This window comes from Ursus arctos, unplaced genomic scaffold (genome assembly GCF_023065955.2).
Source record: "Ursus arctos isolate Adak ecotype North America unplaced genomic scaffold, UrsArc2.0 scaffold_5, whole genome shotgun sequence".
In the NCBI taxonomy this organism is placed as follows: Eukaryota; Metazoa; Chordata; class Mammalia; order Carnivora; family Ursidae; genus Ursus; species Ursus arctos.
In genome coordinates this window covers 1498277-1507823 of record NW_026623067.1, presented here as the reverse complement: position 1 = coordinate 1507823, position 9547 = coordinate 1498277, and positions in this window count along the sequence as shown.

The following is a 9547-nucleotide window of genomic DNA, read 5'->3' as shown; positions in this document are numbered from 1 at the left end:
CTCTCTCCCAGTGCCCCTTCTTCTGCCCCAGGTCTGCAACCCGCTGCAACTCTGGGACCGCCCACAGAGACGTAGCTCCACCCCCAAGCGGTGATTGGTCGGGGAGGGTGGTGCCCTAGCCCCTTGGATGCCGGGCAACCCGCCCTCAAGCCCCTGGAACCCTGAAAGTGCAGGGGGTCCAAGAGGCGCCTCCTCTACTCAACACCCAGCACAGGCATGGGTGGGGTCGTGGGCCGGGCTCCCCCCACACACCTGGCCCCTTCCAGGGACCCCTCTGGCTGCAGACCACCCTCAGCGTCCTGCCCCTTCCCTTTCTGCACCAGCCCTCCCTGCTGGGGTGTGCCTGGTTCTGGGCAAGGTCAGTGGCTCTCAGACCCTCCAAGGCTTGGGCTTTAGGACATGCAATGATTTCATGCATTTTCAGTATGTACATGTCAGTATGACTTTAATCTTATGGGAGCCAAAGAGGTTCTTTATTTTTTCTTATCTTCATGTTGGCATTTTTGGTTATTGTTTTCTTCTCGAAACAGATGTACAACATGTGCTTGGGGCAGAAATAGGACCCATGCTTTGAGGTTTTGCCCAGTCATTTTGAGCCGGGTAAAATGTTAAAGGATAGCTTCCCTGGGAGCCCAGGATCAGGGCCCACAGATGATATAAGATAAACATTACTTTTATCATTATAATTGCTCCTAAATGGAGGAATTTGAGACAAAAGCACCTTTCACAAGAGTACCAAGAAATCAAAATGATGCCCACAGAAGGCTACCTGCTCCGTGGTCGGCACAGGTAACAGAAGTGTTCACAGTCTCTGGACTCCTGCCCTTCTCCTGCCCAAATCTCTGAAGCACACAGACCACTTAAAATCAGAATTGTAGAACTGCTAGACACCTTAGAGATGTCTGGCACCATTCCCTTGGACTGCAGTATAAAACACAGTAGCTCGTTGTCACAAACTAATTTCAACATGAAGTGCCCCCTGGATGCACTAAGTTCTTTCTCTGCAAATGTTGACTAATGTAAGTCACAGTCATACCAGTTAAACACTACGATGGCTGGGAAGTCATCGTCGGTAAGGGAATATTTTAGCCATGTTTATAAGCATTGGCTCACTTTGTAGAAGAGGCCGAGCTGAGTGTATTTAAATACTATTTCAGGTACAAGAGAGGAGTTAAGATGGCGGAGGAGTAGGGGACCCCTTTTTCACAGGTCCCCTGAGTCGAGCTGGATAGGTACCAGACCAGCCTACACAACCACGGAATCAGCCTGAGACGCAGGAAGATACATCTGGATCTCTACAAATGAACATCTCCAGCGCTGAGTATTGAGGTACGAAGCGGGGAGCCGTGAAACCGGGCACAGATATCGGAAGATAAACGGAAGGGGGAGGGAGCCGCCGCGTTCGGGCGCCGGGAAGCGGCAGCCACCTGCACGGGGGGAGCGGGCGGACTCACAGAGGGCACCCGCGAGAGAGCGGACTGAGACCGGTGAGCCGGGAGCGCGCGCCACCAGGCATCTCGCGGAACCCGGGCGGGAATCCCGTGTGCTCACGGGATCCAGACTGAGACCGGGAGCTCCCGGAGCGCATGCGGGGCAGCTGGCAGCTGGCAGGCCACCTGCATGGGGGAGCGGGCGGACTCACGGTCGGCACCCGCGAAACAGCAGACTGAGACCCTGAACCAGGTGCGCACGCCACCAGGCTTCTCACGGAATTCCTGAATCCCGGTGTGCTCACGGGATCCAGACTGAGACCAGGAGCTTCTGGAGCGCGCGCAGGGCGGCTGGCGGTTGGCGGGCCACCTGCACGGGGGAGCGGGCGGACTCGCGGTCGGCACCCACGAAACAGCAGACTGAGACCCTGAACCGGGTGCGCGCGCCACCAGGCTTCTCACGGAACTCCAGAATCCTGGTGTGCTCATGGGATCCAGACTGAGACCGGGGATCCGGGAGCGCGCGGGGGCGGCTGGCGGCTGGCGGCATTAGAAACACAAAGGACAGAGACGCGCCTGCCCTGGAAGTGAGGGCAGGGACGCCGGGTGCGGGGCGCACATCCCGGGACGCTATAGGGTTGAGCAGCACCAACAGTAACGGAGTTAAAGTGGCCAGAACATCGGTGGAGAATGGGCCGCAATCCCTCTGTTCTGTGACAATGCAGCCTCTGCTGCTCTGACTCTCAGAAGAGGCACAGCAGACCGCCAGAGAAAGCCGCCAGGGAACAAAAGCCTGGAAATACCGGCTCACAGCGTGCCCACCCCCATCCCCCCTCGCAGGGGACACGGAAACTCTACCCAAACAGGGTTGCCTGAGTATGGGCCTGGCAAAATACAAACTCTTAACAATAGAGAACAAACGGATGGTTACCAGAGAGGAGGAGGTGGATAGAGGGATGAGTGAAATAGATGAAGCGGATTAAGAGGACACTTTTCTTGATGACCACTGAGTAATATATAGAATTACTGAATCACTCTCTTGTACACCTGAAACGAATGTAACACTGTATGTTAGCTCTACTGGAATTAAAATAAATTTTTTAAAAAGATTTTTCTTTCAGGAACCTCTTTGAAAAAGCTTTTCCTCTGCAATGTGCATAAGCCCTACTTGGGAGGATTCACTCTACAATAATTATTCACTCTATGCCTCGAATTCAGATTTCACTGAGTTCTTACTGTGGATCCCAGCCCACGGGAGCCATGGTCCTTTTCTGTCCAGGCTCAGCACCTATGCCTTCAAGATTGGAAGTAGAGACACATGTCACTTCACAGTCCAGAAAGCTATTATTGTTTCTGTTTCAGTGTGAGAGAGTCACAGACTTTGGGACAGGTTTCAGAGCAGGTTTATTATGGATCCTGGATCTCTACTTCAATGTTCATTACCTGGATCCATTTGGCTAATAGGTTCCCTGTGGATGGGCTTGCTTCCAAGCACATACATGGAAGATGCAAAGGTGAGTGGGCTTGGTGCGGGACAGGAAGAAGACCAAAATCAGACAAGGGTCCGACCCCTCCCCTGATCCAGGAACTGCTACAGGAGAGGGTATGGGAGGTAGAATCCATGCGAAACTCCAAGGTCACCAGCTGAACACAGGAGGCATAGGTCAAGGGATCTGGAGATGCAGGGGTTGAAGGCTGCTCTGAGCTACCTCTGGGAGGAAGGGAGGGAAGGAATGGGGAGACACTGCCTGCCCCTGGCCTATGCCAGCTGCCCACCGCTCCGACACGCATCAGTCTACACAGCTGACACACAGCCTGGGCTCAGGATGGGCTGGCTCGGGTCCCTCAATCCTCAGTGGGACAGCTGGCCCCAGGGCTCAGAGACAGGCTGAGGGAGATGAGAGGGAAAGCTGCCCCACCCAGGTCATCCCCTCCTTGAGCAGACAGCCCTTCAGAATTGCTAAAAAAAAAAAAAAAAAAAAAAAACCACTAACGGCATTGAAAGACATGCCATGGATGAACTAAGGCATAGAGATATGTAAAATAACATTCACTTTTAAGTTCAGAGCTGTCATCTCAGGAAGTGGGGAGAGCTTCCCTGAAGAAGACTGAGGGGAGGGCAGGCCATGCTGAAAAGGGAGACATGGCTCTCCTGATTGGGGACCTGCAGCCCCCTTCCAGGGCAGGACATCATCCTCGCATCACACGAGATCCATGGAAGTGTTCCATCAGGGCCAGATGTTTGCCTCGAGAAGGCTACCCTGGCATCGGACTGCACAGGGCACCAGGGACGAGGGCCAGATGGAGGACGGACAATACCCCGGAGGCCATGGGGCAAGAGCAGAGGCACACGACCTTGAAGATGATGATGAAAAGCAGGAGGTGGCAGCATGGAGCCGGCCCGAAAGTGCCATGGGAGCAGTGCCCACAGCTACACTGACTGGGGGGCCTACTGTGCCAGGTGTGGCTGACTTCAGTGGGCTCCAGACTAGTCCTGACCACAAGTCTAGGAAGTGGGCACCACCCCCGGCCTCCTCTCCCCTTGCAGCTGCTAGGAATCACGGTCACAGACCCTGGTCAGCTTTCGTGGAAACCAAGCAGTGGCTCCCCCGCATGCTGCACCTCTGGTGGTGGTCCAGTGCGACCCTCGTGCCTGGCCAGACACTGATGTCTACCTGTCTCCACACAAATCCACAGACAGGAGGGTGTCCCTGAATTCCACAGCACCTGATGAAACAGATCCACGGAACCCAACACCCAGTGGGTCACTCGGGACCTCACCTATGAGGTCATGGAGCTCACCATACCCTATTTCCGTCACTTCCCACAGAAAGCCTGGTTCTGATCCCCCACAATACCATACATCCTGGTTGCTGACCTGGGGTCATGCCATGAACCCACATGGCACCTTTCTTTTAGAGAAGCCTATGCCTACACCTCCTAGAAAATATTTCTAATGAAGTACAAGCCCATCAGGACTACGGTGTGAACGGTAGCACACAGCCTGCATGGTAGAAGTCAGTAAATCTAACAAGGGTTAACCCCACCCCCCATCTCACAAAACCTTCCTCCGTCCCCACGGAACTCATGGTCTGCCCTCAGAAAACCCTCCAGGAAACAAATCTTTCATCTGAATGCTCTCTTCACCTTCTGCTACAAATCTTGTCCAACCACAATGATATGAAACTAGAAATCAGTCTCAAGAAAAAAAATGGGACAGTCAAAAACAGGTGGAGATTGGGGGGCCTGGGTGGCTCAGTCATTAAGGATCTGCCTTCAGCTCAGGTCGTGATCCCAGGAGCCTGGGATCTAGCCCCGAATCGGGCTCCTTGCTCAGTGGGAAGCCCGCTTCTCCCTCTCCCACCCCCCTGCTTGCGTTCCCTCTCTCGCTGTCTCACTCTCTGCCAGATACTTAAATAATCTTAAAAAAATATGTGGAGATTTAACAACATGCTACTGAACAACCAACAGTCAAAGAAGAAATCAAAAAAATTTTTAGAAATACCTTGACACTGATGAAAAAGACAACCTACAAAAACTTATGGGATGCAGCAAAAGTAGCTCTACGGGGGGGACGTTCATAGAAATTCAAGTCTTCATCAATCCATGAGAATGCTCTCCAATAAACAACCTCATTTCTGTGGTAAAGATGTAGAAAAAAAAAAAAAACAAAGCCCAAATTAGTAGAAATAAGGAAATAACAAAAAGGAATGCATAAATAAATCCAACAGAGACTAAAAAGACAAAAAAAAAAAAAAACAATGAAAATAAGAGCTGCCTTCTTTGGAAAGATAAAATTGACAAACTTAGCTAGACGCACCAAGAAAGACAGAGCACTCGAATACAATCAGGAAAGAAAGATAATGGATTCCTGTCTCATATCAAAATCAAAAGAACTCTTCAACCTTGGACACAACAACTTCTTGCAAGCCACGTCTCTAAAGGCAAAGGAAATAAAAGCAAAAATGAACTATTGGCACTTCATCAAGATAAAAAGTTTCTGCACGGCAAAGCAAACGATCAACAAAACAAAAAGGCAACCTATGGAATCGAAGAAGATATCTGCAAATGATATTACAGATAAAGGGCTGGTATCCAAGATCTATAAAGAACTCCTCAAACTCGACACCCAAAAAATGGGCAGAAGACACAAAGAGATACTTGTCCAGAGAAGACATACAAATGGCCAACAGACACATGAAAAAATGCTCCACATCACTTGCCATCAGGCAAATACAAATCAAAACTACAATGAGATACCACCTTACACCAGTTAGAATGGTTAAAATTAACAAGGCAGGGGGCACCTGGGTGGCACAGCGGTTAAGCGTCTGCCTTCGGCTCAGGGCGTGATCCCGGCATTATGAGATGGAGCCCCACATCAGGCTCCTCCGCTATGAGCCTGCTTCTTCCTCTCCCACTCCCCCTGCTTGTGTTCCCTCTCTCGCTGGCTGTCTCTATCTCTGTGGAATAAATAAATAAAATCTTGAAAAGAAATTAACAAGACAGGAAATAAAAAAAAGTCAGAGAGGATGTGGAGAAAGGGGAGCCCTCTAACACTACTCGTGAGAATTCAAGCTGGTACAGCCACTTTTGAAAACAATATGGAGATTCCTCAAGACGTTGAACACAGAGCTATCCTACGACCCACCAATTGCACTACTGGGTATTTACCCCATAGACACAGAGTAATGAAAAGAAGGGGCACCTGTATCCCAATGTTCATAGCAGCAATGTCCCTAATAGCCAAACTGTGGAAGGAGCCAAGATGTCCTTCAGCAGATGAATGGACAAAGAAGATGTGGTTCATCTATACAATGGAATATTACTCAGTCATCAGAAAGGATGAATACCCACCATTTGCACCAACGTGGATGGACCAGGAGGGGATTATGCTAAGTGAAATTAAGTCAAGCAGAGAAAGACAATTATCATATGGTTTCACTCCTATGTGGAATGGAAGGAATAGCATGGAGGACATTAGGAGAAGGAAGGGAAAAGTGAAGGTGGGGAATGAGAGGGGGAGATGAACCATGAGAGACTATTGACACTGGGAAACAAACTGAAGGTTGCAGAAAGGGAGGGGTAGGGGAATGGGTTATCCTGGTGATGGGTATTAAGGAGGGCACGTGTCATAATGAGCACTAGGTGTTATATGCAAACAATGAATCCTGGAACACTACATCAAAAACAAATGAAGTACTGTAGGGTGAATAACATAATTTTAAAAAAAGAGAAAGATATGAAATCCATACAGGAAAACTGTCACTATTTGCAAATGACATGAAATCCCAAAAGATTCCACAAAAAAAAAAAAAAAAACTGTTAGAATAAACAAATTCAAGAAAGCTGCAGGATATAAAGTCAATATACAGAGACCTGTTGTCTTTATTTTTTTTCAGATTTTATTTATTTATTTGACAGGAAGAGAAAAAGCACGAGCCGGGGGAGTGTCAGAAAGACGGAGAAGCAGACCCTCGCTAAGCGGGGAGCCCAACACGGGGCTCGATCCCAGAACTCTGGGATCATGACCTGAGCAGAAGGCAGACGCTTCACCTATGGAGCCACCCAGATGACCCAACTTCTTGCATTTCTGTATACTGATGACACACTTTCGCAAAGAGAAATTAAAAAAGCAATGCCATTTACAATTGCATCAAAAAAAAAAACCTAGGAATAAAAGTAACCAACAATGAGAAAGACATAGTACACTCAACACATGGCAGAAAAGAAATGAAAAACATGTGTGTCGAGGGGGGGCAGAATGTATGGGCCAAAGATTTGGAAGGCAACACAAACAAATGGAAGCATACGCCATGCTCCTTAACTGGAAGAGTTAATTATGTGAACATGTCCATCGTACCCAAAGCAATCGACAGATGTGATGAAATCCCCATCTGAATTCCAGTGGCATTATTCGAGGAAATAGAAAACAGTCCTCAAACTTGTATGGAATCACAAAAGACCCCAAATACCCAAAGCAACCTGGAGAAAGAAAGGTGCAGTCAACACACTCCTGGATTTCAAGCTAGATTACAAAGCTGTTGTCATCAAAACAGGGTGGTACTGGCAGAAACACAGACACCAGGTCAGTGGAACAGAACAGAAAGCTCAGAAACTTACCCACACGTAGATGATCCTAACTTACGACACAGCAGCAGAAGATATGCCATGAGGGAAGGACCGTCTCTTCAGTGAGCGGTAGCAGGCAAACTGGACACTAAATGCAGAAGAATATAACTGGGTCACTTTCTTACACCACACACAAAATTTTTAATGGATGAATGATTTGAACATAAGACCCGAATCCATAAACCTCCAAGAAGACACAGGTACTAAGTCTCTCGACATTGGTTTTGGCAAAGAGTCTTCAGATCGGACACCAAATGCAAAGGCAACAAAAGCAAAAATAAACAAGTGGAACAACATCAAACTGAAATCTTCCACACGGCAAAAGAAACCATCAAAAACTTAAAAGGCCACTGACCCAATAAGAAAAAAATATCTGCGAATCATATGTGTGAGAAGAGGCTAATATCCAAAATGCGCACAACACTCATACAAATCAAAACAAAAAAAAACTGTATAAAAAATGGGGTGAATATGTGAATAGATACTGTCCAAAGATGGCACACAGGTGCCAACAGACAGAAAAAGTTGTTCGACATCACTAATCATCGTCAGGGAAACATCAGTCAAACCCACAATCGGCTATCCCCTCACAACTGTTGGAACAGCAATTGTCCCAGAGACAGACACCAGGTGGGGTCAAGGGTGTGCAGACGAGGAGACACTGTGCGCTGTTGGTGGGAATGGAAATTGGTGCAGCCACTGTGACAAACGGTATGGAGGTTCCTGAAAAAATAAATACAACTACCACATGACCCAGTAATGGCTCTACTGAGTATTGATTTGGAGAACACAAAAATACTGCCTCAAAAAGACAGATGCACTCCCACGTTCACTGCAGCATTATTCACAATAACCAGACATGGAAACACAGACCTTGGGGGCCTTATGCCAAGTAACTCAGACACAGAAAGACAAATACCAGATGCTCTCGTGTACATTCCACGTGGAATAAACAAATACTGAACGCATAGATACTGAGAGCAGATTGGTAGGTGCCAGATTCGGGGATGGGGTGGTAGAAACGGGTGAAGGTGGTCCAAGTCTCAATGTTTGAGTGAGAAAATCCGACAGTCATGAAATGTTCTGTCCAGCATGGAGACTAAAACTAACCCCGCAGCATGGGGTATAGGTTTCCCTGCTCTTTGAAAGTACAGGGCTTCTGAGAAACCTTGCACAGCAGAAATGGTGTAAAGAAGGAATGACCATTCATTTACACGGAAAAATTAGACCGTGTGCTCAGACTCCAAGATCCCTTCTCTTTGGCTTTTCTTAGGCCTCAGGACACAAGTTTCTAACGGAGGCCCAGCATAAATGAAGATAAAGCACAGCAGAGGCTCACAGACACAATTCAAAGTGCTGGTGGCTGGATGCGGAGAGCGGTTCCCAGCGGAAGGAGCTGGTTGGGGTGCACGCCGCCTCTGTCGTGCTTCTCCCCAAAACAGATGCTGAACGCGATTCTCACTGTTCACCTTTTTTCATAAGAGGGAAATCCTCTTTAGGTCTCTTCCTCTCACTGAAGCTGGGTAATAACGTAGTTCTTTCAAGAAAGCCAGGTGTCTTACTGTGAACGTTTAAAAGCTGGGGGATACTTGTACTTGAGCATTGCTGAGGGAGGAGATGGGAAAGGTTCTCCCAGACACAAACCTCAGCAGATCCACCGGGAAAGGCACCTTCCTCAGCATGCGGAACACGGACTACCTCCTTGCCCCAGAAACCCTCTCCTTCCCCTCGATCAGGACAACCCACAACAGCTGGGAGTTACCCCAATTCCTCCGTTCTCCTGCTCCTAATATCTAACTCATCAGCAAATCCTGTGAGCTCCATCTTCAAAATGGACCCAGAATAGGTCTAACCACTCCATCCAAGGCCACCTGTCTGGTCCACAGTGCCTGAGTTCCTGGAAAAGCTTCGTCATTGACCTGCCTTGCCATCTTCAACCCTCTGTCATCTGTTCTCAACACTGTAGCCACGATGGCCTAGTGAAA